The 13,942-nt window shown below is 39.8% G+C and overlaps 1 protein-coding gene and 1 non-coding gene across 7 annotated transcripts in view; one reads left to right on the top strand and one right to left on the bottom strand.

The window, feature by feature from the left end:
- Positions 1–13,942, top strand: part of gtdc1 (glycosyltransferase-like domain containing 1) — a 354,581-nt gene that overhangs the window by 170,629 nt on the left and 170,010 nt on the right. The gene's annotated exons all lie outside the window — the stretch shown is intronic.
- Positions 12,802–12,861, bottom strand: LOC140722433 (U7 small nuclear RNA). The gene has a single exon (XR_012097614.1). It is a non-coding gene; the product is annotated as a U7 small nuclear RNA (small nuclear RNA).

The following is a 13,942-nucleotide window of genomic DNA, read 5'->3' as shown; positions in this document are numbered from 1 at the left end:
GGAGATCAATTTAGTTTAACACAGGCTATTTTTGCCACCATTCTACCTGACCATGGGACTAAATGACTCTGTTCGGATATTAGCTAAATGTGTTTGTTTCAACGCACTTATTGACCACATAAATCCATGCAGAAAACAAAGAATTTTTTGGAATTGAAATTATTATTTTTGCATGTACTGAGATACAGTGCAAAGCTTGTTTTTAGATACAGTTCAAATCGTTACTGAGTGCATTGATGTAGAACAAGGTGAAGCAATAACAGAATGCAGAATAAGGTGTACAGGAAAAATGCAAGTAAACAATGAGGTGCAAGATAATGCAGCACACACAATGTTGGAAGAACTCGGCAGGCCAGGCAGCATCTGGAAAAGAGTAAACAGTCGATGTTTCAGGCTGAGACCCTTCATCAGAACCGTTTACTCTTTCCCATAAATGCTGCCTTGGCCCGCTGAGCTTCTCCAGCATTTTTGTGTGTTGCTTTGGATTTTCAGCATCCGCAGATTTTCTCATTCAGGGTGAGATATTATCGAGGTAGATTGTGAAGCCGAGTTATTTCACAGGCTTAGCCTGTTATTAAGAAACTTTCTTCAGTATTTAATTACAATGTAGATCCATCTGCATGTCGCGCTCTGACAGATGTCTGAATTTTTTGACAAATTATTACACAGTAATAGGGAAAGAGCCTACATTTTTATCTCACCTTTAATGACCTCAAGCTGTCCCAAAATTCCTTTGAGGTCATTAAAATGTGGGCAGTACAATAGTAATTAAAATATTCAAAGTATGTTTGCAGTATACAACTCTGAGATTCGTCTTCCCCACTGACAGCCATGAAACAAAGAACCATGGAACCTGTTCAAAGTTAAGAGAAATCAGTCAACCCTCCTTCCCTCACATGCATACAAAAAAAAACCAAATTCCGTAAATGGCAACAAAAGAAAGAGCAAAAACACAGATTATAAAAACACGAAATCAAAAGGCAGATTCAGTTCAGCTTGTTGTTTGTTGCAAGCCACCCTGATTCAAAAATGTCCAAACTAGCCACAAAAATAGGTGTGACCAGAAAAACTAGAAATGCATCATGCGTGAATTAGAGTCCACACTCCACAAACTGTGTCAATTAAACCTTGCTCGCCATGATCCTCTGACAGCATCGAGGGAGGGAGAGAGAGAGAAATCCTTCACACACAAGGATCTTCCCTTGGGGACAGCAAACGAGAGGAAGAGAGAGACCATCACACGCACCTTCCTCCGGCAGCAGCAAGTGGGACACTGCTAGACTGCGCTGAACATTTGCTCCCTCTGCACCCATCCTTTGCACTTTAATCAGGGAGAGATGGAGTTGATCATGGGCTCACGCCATGTCTCCTGGCTTTCTGGCCTCCATGCCGTAGGCTTTGCTTACAACCTTGTGGAACCCTCTCAGAGACAGCAAGGCGCCAGATTATGCAATCGACCAGGAAACGCACAGCCAGAATGTAGATAACAGACTCCAGTGGTAGCAGAATCACATCTGAAATAAAAAGAAGACATGAAAGGAGTTGATTTGTGACCCATCTTGAGGATGTTGCCTTTGGTAGCATTGTTAGCTGGCACCATCTTCTTCACTTCCAATTAATGGTGATAAAATATTTAGTGAAAATCAGGAAAAAAATTAGTGGCGCTGGAAATCTGAAGCAAAAAGTGCACAGAAGTCTCAGCAAGTCAGGCAGCTTCTGTGCAACGAGAAGCAGCGTTAATGTTTCAGGTCAGAAATCCTTCATCAGTTTTGAATGTCTCCACAATATTGAAGGCATTGTTTGAAGGATGAGTATTTGCCAGGATGTTGGAAAAATTCTTGTATTCTTTCTCAATGCAGTGTCACTGGATTTTTCGCATCTAAATGAATGGGTATCCATATTGACTTGTCATCTGAAAGTTTCTGCCTTTGATAGTCACTCTTACAGAGTTGCACTGAAGTGCTGTGGGATTATATGTGTAGCTTTCTGGAGTGCATCATGAGCTATCAACCCTATTCTTCATAGTTGAAAACGTTGCTGCTGTGCAGGGTTAACACTTAACATAATCTATTATAATTTACGTTCTTAATGATAATGTGTATGCAATTATATAATTGAGAAATTCATAGGAATACATTTTTGAGGATGGCACAGTCATAAATTTGCAAACCATTAAACATTAATTAACTGTTTATCTTTTAATCTTATTTCAAAATGAAGGCTCTGAGAACCGCACAATATCAGCTGTGGCTCATCAGTAGCACTTTTGTCCATAAGCACATATGTTTTACAAATACTCAAAAAGCTGGCTTCCTATCATAATATTTCATGACCTGTAATGGTCATGAAACGTTTGAGTTTGTAATTTTTACCAAACTTAAGCTAACAGCCTTCACATTTTTGTCCTGCTGAAAAAAAAACACATCTTAAGAAATTCATAGCCAAAAATTAATGCAAGAGATTTCCATTTTTAAACAACAAGATTTTTTTTTCTCTAGTGCCTTGCGTGCTGGCAGTGGGTGTGGGAAGGGATGTAGTGGAATGTTGCAGCACTATCAAATAGGCATGCTTCAAACTTATTTGCACAAAATAATGAAAACATCTGGTGTGTACCTTTTAAAAGCTTAATTTTTTTGTTGTTCAACTTATCTGAGCACATTGTACAGCAGTTTCTTGTTCATTCATGTCTTCTTTAATGGCATGGCAATAAAACTGTGAGGATAATGGATATAGTATTGTGTAATAGGCTGGGCTTCATTTGTTTGTACCAATAGAAGTATAAATGAAGCCCATATGTTGTTTTAAAGTATTTAAACAGTGATGGTAATAATTGGTGTTTATTTCTGATGAACATAGTGTTTTGCTTTTGGTTACAATGTGTGCACATTAAGTTGTAGTTGCAAATTATGTTGAATCAGCCTTTTTTGCTTTATTGTGCTTCCAGTGCCTGAGGAAAGGTAGCAAAATGTAATTGTCTTATTAACCACAGATTTACATTGCTTTGTTCATTTTGATGAAATAGGATGCCTTCAATTGGTTTTGGTAGCAGTGCACTCGTGGATGCAATAATCTGCCAATTAAAATTGAACAGAAAGCAAACTTCTGGTACAGGAGCCACTCTGCCCTCCGATTAAGGCTGCCATTTGCTCTGCAGCAGGTGGGAGAAGGCTACAGATCTGGCAACCTGTAGTCCGGCTGCATTTCTCGAACAGTGAAGTGTCCGTTGACAGATGCAGTGGGAATTAGTTACGGGTCTGTTGTTGCAGCTGATGTGGAAGAGAAAAGGTCCAGCTGGGTTAGGCATATACATTTAATTTGAAAATTCTGAAATGGATGTTACATATTTGCCCCTTTCAAATGAAAAAAAAGACTTGTGCACTCTTCAGTGGCTTTTGAATTGCATGTGAATATCCATCTGATAATAGACTGTGAGACATTCTGTAGGTTTCTGTGTATTAAGTGAATGTACTTATCTAATCGCTTGTGATCATTTTGGCTTTTTGTTGATGTATTGTCTGGTTAGACTCTTTTTGGAGTTATTTGCTCTCTTTCTTCCCCCCCTCCCCCCCCCCCACTTTACACTACCTGTCTTTAAAAAAAAGAATTCACTAAAAATCTACAGAAAGACTGCTCTCTTGAAGATAAACCTGGCAAGCCTCTCCTGTCCTTCGCACTCAAAGCTCTCAGGAGTGAGTTTCATATACAGGTTTCCCCCCGCTATCCAAAGGTAGTGCATTCCTATGAAACCACTTGTAAGCTGAATGTCATAAAGCGAAGAAGCAATTACCATTAACTTATAGGGGAAAAATTTTTGAGCGTTCCCAGACACAAAAAATAACCTACCAAATCATAGCAAATAACGCACAAAACCTAAAATAACACTAACATATAGTAAAGGCAGGAATGATATGATAAATATACAGCCTATATAAAGTAGAAATATTGTATGTACGGTGTAGTTTCACTTATCAAAATTGGGAAGACAGCGAGCCAAAATAGATTTGGAGAAAAAAAATCGACACGTACAGGCATGCGCACTCAACTGCCCGCACAAGGCCTCATGGTCATGGTAGTCTTTCTAGGGGTAAACACACGTATGAAGTGGGTGTCTTTTCTCATAAAAGCGAAAATCCTCTTTGGTTAGCGAAATCAGGTATTAATGTAGGTCTTTGGTAAAAGCAAGCTGTCGTAAAGCGAACATTCAAAAAATGGGGGCCACCTGTATATAAAAAAAACGTTGGTGAGTGAATCATGTCTGATAACCCAGTTACTGGGACTGACCTTAATGGGTTTTCATTGGGGATCAGCTGGAGCTCTGCTATAGGCATTGGCTTTTTTCAGCATTGAGGCAAGTCTGTGGTACTATGACATCAAGTTGCCACATTAGAGTCTGCTATTACCCCGGGGACAATAGCAAAGATTGAAGGCTGAGTCTAATCTAATTTGTGGCCTGTGTTTATATTACAGCAAATTGCCAATGTCTTGCTGACACCAGTCACACTACATGTGATTTTGCATAGAAAAATGAGCATCTCATGCCAGTCAACATTACACACCGGATTGATTACTAATCTGGACTTTGGAGTCGAAGCCTGGACATACTGTTGTTTCCACGCAAATAATAGTGATGGAAGACGTGCCCAATGCCCAGTAATGCATGGCTGAAATCAACGTATTGAGTACAGGAGACGGGATGTTATGTTGATATTGTATAAGACATTGGTGAGGCCTAATTTGGAATGTTGTGTGCAGTTTTGGTCTCCTCCCAACAGGAAAGATGTAAATAAGCTTGAAAGAATACGGAGTTAAATTTACAAGCAGATTGCTGGGCTTGGATAACCTGAGTTACAAGGAAAGATGGGATAGATTAGGACTTTATTTCTTGGAATGCAGAAGATTAAGAAGAGATTTGATAGAGGTATACAAAATTATGAAGGGTATAGATAACGTAAATGCAAGCAGTCTTTTTCCACTGAAGTTGGGTGAGACTACAACCAGAGGTCATGGGTTAAGGGTGGAAGTAGAAAATTTTAAGGGAATATGAGGGGAAACTATTTCACTCAGAGGGTCGTGAGAATTTGGGAACTGCCAGTCAAAGTGATCCATGCAAGCTCAATTTCAATGCTTAAGTGAAGTTTGGACAGGGACATAGATAGTAGGGATATGGAGGACAATGACCCTGGTGCAGGCCGATGGGAGTGGGCATTTTAAGTGGTTTCAGCATATACTAGATGTGCAAAGGATATGTTTCTGTGCAGTACTTCTCTGAGGAGATCCATGGGTCAGATAGGCCAGTACATTAAGCTGCTGAGATGTGCATGGCAGCATCAAATGTCGTGCAAAACTGTTTCTGCCATGTTCTGTATGGCTTGAAGATGGTATGGGCCATGTGCTGGGAATAGTCTTGTCAGCACATTTGAGGACTGCTTTGACATCCTGAGTTGATCCAGATCAGGCTCCAATTTACAGATTCCAGCACCAGTTTACCAGCTTCAGAAAGGCCCTTAGATTTAAAAGCTTATTCCCTCAATAGCTCTTGTCCTTCACCCACCAATAGCTCTGCTTACCCAGCTGCAGCCTTTTTCCCCAGTAGCAGGCTGCAACCCTTGTCATCTGATGCCTGCTCCGCCTGTAATGGCAAAAGTTATTTATTTACTTTTATTTAGGAGATACAGCACAGAGTAGGCCCTTCCGACCCTTCGAGCCATGCTGCCCAACAACCCCGATTTAACCCTAACCTAATCACAGGACAGTTTACTGTGACCAATTAACCTACAAGCTCTACGACTTCGGGCTGTGGGAGGAAACCGGAGCACCCGGAGGAAACCCATGCAATCATGAGAAGAGCGTACAAACTCCTTACAGACAACGATAGAAATTGAACCTGGGTTGCTGGTACTGTAAAGCATTGTGCTAACCACAACCGTGCTGCCCCACATGTCCCAGTTCACTTCCTTCTGCTTTTCTCTGTACCCACTTCTCACCCTGCCGCTCTGTACAACATCTGTGACCTACCCTTTTAAGTATTGTGTCATCAAATTCTGTGTTAAACATTGACTGTACTCTCTTCCGTGGATACTGCCTGGCCTGCTGAGTTCCTCCAGCATTTTGTGTGTATTGCCAAGTGTGATTTGTGCCCATCTTCTACATATTTGCAAATGCTAGCAAATTTCTAGACCTGCTACTTCTGAACTAAAAGGGCTATTCTTCAAAAGATGCATGATCACTTGACCTCCCAGTCAATAAATGCGTAGTTTCACTCAAAAATGAGGATACTTTTCCTTTACATGCGCGAAACAGTGTAAAGAAAAGAAAATTAGGATAAGAAACTTCTGAAACACCTCATAAGTTAAATTGTCATTATTGACAGTTACAGATCAGACCATGCTGAATCTGGTCTGTATCATGTTGTTGCCCCTGACATCCTATGGCTTTTAAATTAATCTCCAGGCCTTGCTGTTGTGGTTGTCTCCAGAAGTAGAATGGTTTACATTGTCCCCATCTGACTCTCTGACAGTGTCAGTGTCCCTGGACTGTAGTGGTAATCTTTTAACAGCCTGCTTATACTGTATTTCATTGTGTTTTAATGACCTCAACACTAGATCTTTCTTTCCCAAATGCCTTTGACCTTTGAGATTTAGAAGAACAATTTAATTTACAAACGCTTGTAGATTTATACAGAGTTAGCATGTGCAGAGTTGTCAAGATAGCACCTAAATCAGTTGTTGCTTTCATGAATCATAAAGGGAGGGAATTTTTAGTTTAGTGACTCACAACAAGCGAAAGGTAACTACCAATTTCTAATGAAAAATCATAATGCTGATTAGCAAACATGTAGTATCTATTCTGGGTTACTAAAGTCAGAATCATTTAATTGCTTTCATCTTACTTCCAGGATGACTGCACCCATCGCCCTTTTTTCCTCTCACTCTCTCTCTCGATCTCCTGCTCCTCTCCTTTGCACTCCCGCTCCCCTCTCTCTCTCTGTTGTTCCCTCTACATCTCTCTCCCCCCCTTTCTTGCTCTTGCAATATCTCCCCTCCCTTTATTTCTCCCCGCCCCCTTGCTCTCCTCACTCTAGCTCCTCCCCTCTCCCCACACCCCTCCCCTCTTCATGAAAATATAATAAACTGAGGGTAAAAGATCAATAGCCCATTGCAAAATTAGTATGATATTAAACAGATGCTTCATTTGCTCCCTCAAGTGTGCATAAAATATTCCAGTCAAAGAAACTATTAGGTCACTCCTACAGTATTATCTCTGATTGTACATCTGTATAACAGATTATCACTTTGTTGGATTTTGATGTGCTCAAATTGGCATTCCTACAGTACAACACTAATTTTCTCTGATTATAAAGCATTATGGGAATTCCATACTACATGCATGACCTGAAATACGTTCTTTTCTCTTTGGACAACCCCTTCAAGTTTCTGCCAATTGCCACTCTTGCTTTCAAGTCAAGAATGTTGTGTCTCTCTCTCACCCTCTGGACATGAACGTAACTACCTGGGATGATATTAAAACTGAGGGAATTCTGCACAGTTGAAGGTGCCATCTTGTAGATGAGTATTAAAGTGGGGTACTTTCCATTCTGTAAGCTGAATTTAAATGAACCCCTAGCACAATTTTCAGAAATTCTCCTAATTGACTTGGTCAATATTTGGCCCAAAATTAACATCAGTAAAATAAGTTAGCTGTTGTCAAATGATGCAGTGCTATGTGCAAATTGGTAGCTGATTTTTCAATATTACACCTGAGACTACAAGTTGAAAAACCTCAATTGATTGTAAAATGCTATGGGATGTACTGAAGTTGTGGAATTCTATTTTCTTAGATATTTTTTCTGGTCCTCTGTTTCATTCTCCTCCTCCTTAGTGATTGTAATGGCCCTTGCACATTTCTGTATATTAAAGGCGCTATGATTTTGTTGCCACAATTAGCACAACACTATTACAACAGGGTAATAGTTCAGAGTTCAATCCTGGCACCCTCTGTAAAGAGGCTTTTCCGCGGAACACATGGATTTTCCTCAGGTGCTCCAGTTTCCTCCCACTGTCCAAAGACGTGTAGGTCAATTGGTCATTGTAAATTGTCCTGTGTTTAGGTTAGGGTTAAATCAGGTTTGTCGGGGGTTGCTGGGGCAGTTGTGCATGAAGGGCCAGTAGGGCCCACACCATGTTGTACTGTTAAATAACTAAACTTAAAAATGCAGTCTCGTGGATATGAAATAGCACAGTATCATCATGTAGCTTTTAGAAAGCAGTTCTGAAATTGAAATTTAAACAAATTAATTAAAAATCTTCCTGTGTGTTTAAAAGGTGTGACTATTTTTTAAGTTAACCCAACAATTTGAATACAGAGGTAATAATTCAACTGTAACTACCTGCCACTTCAAATCCCCATATTTGGTCTCCTGATGGTCTCTGATTTGAATATAAATAATAACTCAAGAAGACTGGCTAGTGACGTAGTGGCATCTGCACTGGAATTTGAGGCGAACGGTCCCGGGTTTGAATCTGGCCGCCTCCTTGCATGCTTTCCATCTGAGCTGGGTTGAGTGTTGAGCCTGCAATTTGGCCTCGTAAAAAAAACCAGGCAAACTCTAAAGAAACAGCAAGGTTGCTGCCTGGTGTGCCACAGGGCGTGGAGAGGAACACCAACGTGAATAACTCGAGGGTCATGTGATTTTGACAACTTTATCTATTTGTTTTTATTTATTGAGATACAGCGCAAAATAGGCCCTTCCGACCCTTTGAGCCACACAGCCCAGCAATCTCCTGATTAAAGGCAGATGAAAAATTTAAAGCAGAACCATTTTTCTCATGTTAGTATGTGGTAGACATGTTTTTTTTTAAACTATCGGGGTGTCGGAAAGTATATTGTGCCCAAGAGGGGTGTTGGCAAATATGAAGGTGCTTGGTGGGGGGGGGGGGGGGGTGTTGGTCTAAAAAGAATTGGGAAACAAATACCCTAGCCTAATCACAGCGCAATTTATAATGGCCATTTAGCCTACCTACTGGTATGTCTTTGAACTGGGGGAGGAAACCCACTCAGTCACAGGAAGAATTTACATTTTATTTCTTGTTTACATTTAACTTGATTTCAAACACAGCATCATCAGTGAAGTGGCTATTAGTTCTAAAAATAGTTGCTAACATTTATATTAAATAAATCTTCAGACAATTATCACTGTTGTGCTTATTATTCTTAAGCCTATTTTATGATGTGGACAGTAATTTTACTTGTACAACATGAGAAAAGAATCTTCCTTACTGACCTACATGGATAGCTCTGTATTTCCTTACTATGTTTTTAAAATCTCCCCCCTTCCACACTGCTTCATTTCTTTTCTATTTATCTTCCAGCCATGTTTTTGTAATTCATCAAAATGCATCGAACAATTTTAATGTACCGAACACAGCTGAAAAAGGCAATTCTGCTTATTTTCACGTGTATTGGATTATGAGCCGAGTACAAATCAACTGAGGGGACATCTGATGGAGGTCTGTAAGATTATGAGAGACATGGATAGAGTGGGCAGGGAGTATCTGTTTCCCTGGGTAGAAATGTCCAGTACCAGAGGGCATGCATTGGAGGTGAGGGGGGGTTAGGTTCAAAGGGGATGTGAGGAGCAAGTTTTATTACTTAGAGACTGGTGGATGCCTGGAATGCACTGCCTGGTATGGTGGTAGAGGCAGATACGTTCATAGCTTTTTAGACATTTAGATAGGCACATAAATATTGGGAAGATGGAGGGATATGGCCATTGTATAGGTAGGAGGGATTATTTTTGGGTTTTTTTTTGGCTTTTTAGCTGGTTCAACACAACATTGTGGGCTGAAGGGTCCGTTCCCATTCTGTACTGTACTATGTTCTATATGCCTAACACTATTTATGCATATATCTTTTAAAGAGTTTTGCACCAGAAATGCACTAAGCATTGACATCGTAGATGCACGTGTCCTGCTCAGTTCTTCTTTCTTCAATGTTTTCCTGTACTACCTTTATCCACAAAAGGCTTTTAAAAACTTTCCACTCGTGGTTTCTAATAAACATACTAAGATAAATATATCTGATTCATTTTAATACTTTCATCTTAAACAAAAATTATAAGCACAAAATGGCACCGTGTGGAAAAATGTCTTGCTTTAAATTTGGTTATCTGACCTAAATGGCTGTGATAAGTAAAAATCACTCAAGTTTGAACCATTATTTGACCTTTGCATTTAGTTGGAGATGCTCGAAGTGCTACTCTTAATTTTATGCTTCCATTTAGAGTGGGCACGACACCGTACCCAGAACCTGGGAACTGGGATTAAATATTTCTGGCAGATAACAAGCATTTTAATACCCAGGGACATAACTACTTAAGTAAATTTCTGCCGCTTCATCATCGATTAACACAAAAGCAAATTGTCGTGTAGTAGCATCAAAAACTAAGTGGACAGCACCGACTCGTTCTAAAAATAGTGAAAATAAAATCTTTATTTGGTGAAATTCTACCATATTTTTAAAAAGATAACAAGAAAGTAGGATTTGCAAAATTGCTGAATCTGGAGCAAGATCGGTACCAAACACTGTAAATTTGAATCCTTGGCGATTCCTGATTCATCTGCAGATGTCACATTTCTGCCTTCCTTCAAACATGCATGCAAGGAGAGAGGTGCTCAGATGGAAATAATGAATCTGGTGCCAGTTGAAAGGAAATTGCAAAATCCAAAATAAAGAAGCCAAGTTCTAAATTGGTGTCCCAAGTTTTCAGCAGTGGTATCATTTGGAAAGTGTGACACCAAGTTACTCTGTCGAAAGGACTGAATGTCTTTCCAAAAGCAAATCAGCACAATGCCTATAAAGCACCTCCCTGTCAATATACCCTACACTGGATAATTTTTGACCGGATTTGTACAGATAAATATATACTGTGCTTCATTACTGCCATCATCAGATACCCTACCTCTCTCTGGTATCATGTGATACTCACACCAACTGCAGTGAATGTGAGTATTTGTTACATTTAATCAGAAATCTAATTGATATCATTGCTCTATCATCAACACCAACCATCACAAATTTCAACATGACTGTAATCATTAATATCAATTCCTACGATACCCCACATCATTGATCATCATCTAATTTACATTCTGCTCTTTCAAAATAGTAAGTGGAGTCTTAAGGGACTGAGACAAAATTCTTAGAACTAGCTCAGCGGTGGGCAACAGGCTTTTCAAAGTTTGAAGAGCCTCATTCACTTTCTGGAAGACCCCTTTTCCAATCACAATGAGTCACAGTTTACTGGGCCTTTAACAAAAAATTGCCATTCTGATTGCAAATTAAAATAATTTACACTTCTGTACATTTTTTTTCCTATCTTCATAGATCCTTTAAAAAATTGCTATAAAATATTACTCAAAAGTTTCTTGCAAATTACACAAACTTAATTGAGACAGTAATGTCAGATGATCCCTGGTTCAATAGAGGTAGGTACAACTAAAGGGGAACAAGAAAGTCAAATCAAAAATAAGTTAGTTAATCCATCTAGAAATGGCCCTGTAGAAGCTCACATAAAAACATCAATTCAGACGTGGGCCAAGCTTTTTCCATTAATAGTCATAACAAAAGATACACTTTCTTGCCCCATCCCAGTTCTCTCTTAAGTATCTTAGTGTCCAAATTCCAAATGATGTTATCATACATAAGCTCAAAAAGTAAGAACTTGCAACTTATTGAAGTAAAATATTCAAAAGATCACAACCCTCAGAGTAAACCCTCCTCCGCTCCATCTGACATAGTCATCTCATTCTCCTAAGATTGTACCTCCTCTTTCCATTGACCCAGATTTACTAGGCTCTAGAAAGTTTGTTCATCTGTTCAGGAATTTTGCATATTTCTTTCATTCTTTCAGTGAGTGTGAACTGTCACTGCGAATCTCCCCTCACAGTATTACGTCCTCTTTCCAAGAATCAATCCAGCGTATCCATGCCTCATTGCTTCTTGGGTAGTTGGTCTCTTTTTTTGGAGTGTGAAGATGTAAGCTGGACTAAGTATTTTGTGCACAGTGTCACCAAAACTCTGTACTCCTTTTCGTCTACTACTGCTTTGCAATAAAGGCCATCTCAATTATTTGCATTTCTAATTGCTCACTGTACTAGCACATAAGCTGTTTGTGCATTTTGTGATTCATCACATCCAGAATCCTGTGCACATCAATATTTACAAGTTTCTCACATTTAAAAAAAAGTCTTATCCTTCTATGCTTCCTCTCTGTGCAAATATTCATAGATTTTCTCACATAGAACATTGAACAGTGTAGCTCAGGAATGGGCCCCTCGGCCCATGATGTCTGTGCCAACCATAATGCCAATCCAAACTAATCCAATCTGCCTGCAAACGGTCATGTGCTTTCCTAAAAGCCTCTTGTACTTTACTGTCGTATCAGCTTCCAACACACCCCTGGCAAGGCATTCCAGGCACTTACTGTTCTTTATGTAAAAATAAACACCTCAGAAATCTGCTTTATACTTTGCCCCTCTCACTTTAAGCCACTGCCCTTTAGTATTTCACATTTCCATCCTGATAACTATTTCTCCTGTCTGTATCTCTCATAATGTTATAGACATCTGTCAGGTTGCCCTAAGCTTTGAATGCTCCAGAGAAAACAATCTATTTTTTGCCCAACCTCTCCTTATGTCTAGACTCTCTAATCCAGGTGAAACACTTCTGCTAACCTTCCACGTGCTTTCTATAATGTCACGGCAAGAACTGGGCGACATCACAGGAAGGATGTGGGGTGTTTGGTTGGGCTTCATTTGGACTACCAAATGAAACCAACCAAAATTTTAAAGAGTTGCAACATGACTTCCTGACGTTCATACTTACAACTCTAACTGATGAAGGCAAGTGTGCCATAAACTTTCTTTACCATCCTGTCTGGTTCTGTGGAAACTTTCAAGGAGCAGTGGACTTCCACTCCTAGATTCCTCTGTATTTCAGTGCTGCTAAGGGTTCTGCAATTTACTTTGTGCTTTTCCCTTGCACTTGACTTCCCAAGGTGCATTACTTCGCATTTGTTCAGATTTAACTCTAGCTACATTTTTTTTCCTGACAGAAATTTCTAACTGGTTGGTATTTGTCTGAATCCTTTCATAACCTACCTCACTGACATTAACGCCACCATTTTTAATGTTATTTGCAAACTTGTTAATTAGCTCTCCTACGTTTTTGTTCAAATTGTTTACCCCAAACAACCGAGACTCCAGCACCAATAGTCATAGAATATCACTGGTCACAGACCACCAGTCACATTTGCACCCTTCTACCGCCATTGACTTCTATGGCCAGCTAACTTTGAGTCTATTTTACCAGGTCTCAATGTGCCTTAATCATCTGGATCAGCTTATTATGAGGGATCTTTTTGAAAGAGTTACTGAATTCCGTGTAGGGTATCTGTGTAGGCTTTCCCAAATAAGTCCTATCCTTGAGAATCTTCTCCAATAATTTCTTATCGCTGATCTATGGATCAACTTTCTATAATTTCATGGTTTGCCTCTACTACCCTTCTAAAACAGAAGAGCGACATTGGCTATTCTCCATCTGTCTTGGGCCTTGGCTGTGGCCAAAAAAGGATACACAAATCTCTGGTCAAAGCACCAGCAATCCCCTCTCCTGCCTCTTTCAGTAACCTGGAATGGATCACGTCAGACTGTGGGGGCTTGTACACACCTAAGTGTTCTTCAAGAGACCAAATGGTGCCACCTCCTTAATTTCAACAGACCCTTGAATAGCAGCAGTCCAGTTCCTGCTTTCACTATCCTTCATGTTCTTCTCCTTGGTGAATACCATGCACAGTATCCAATTACTTTGACACCATGTAAAGGAGCCTCCTTTTAGTGAGGCCCCCTCTTCTGTAGAATACCTTGGAATTCTCTTTGATCTTACT

The sequence above is a fragment of the Hemitrygon akajei genome, chromosome 2 (assembly GCF_048418815.1).
Source record: "Hemitrygon akajei chromosome 2, sHemAka1.3, whole genome shotgun sequence".
Taxonomy (NCBI): Eukaryota; Metazoa; Chordata; class Chondrichthyes; order Myliobatiformes; family Dasyatidae; genus Hemitrygon; species Hemitrygon akajei.
This window is presented reverse-complemented; position numbering and strand designations above follow the sequence as displayed.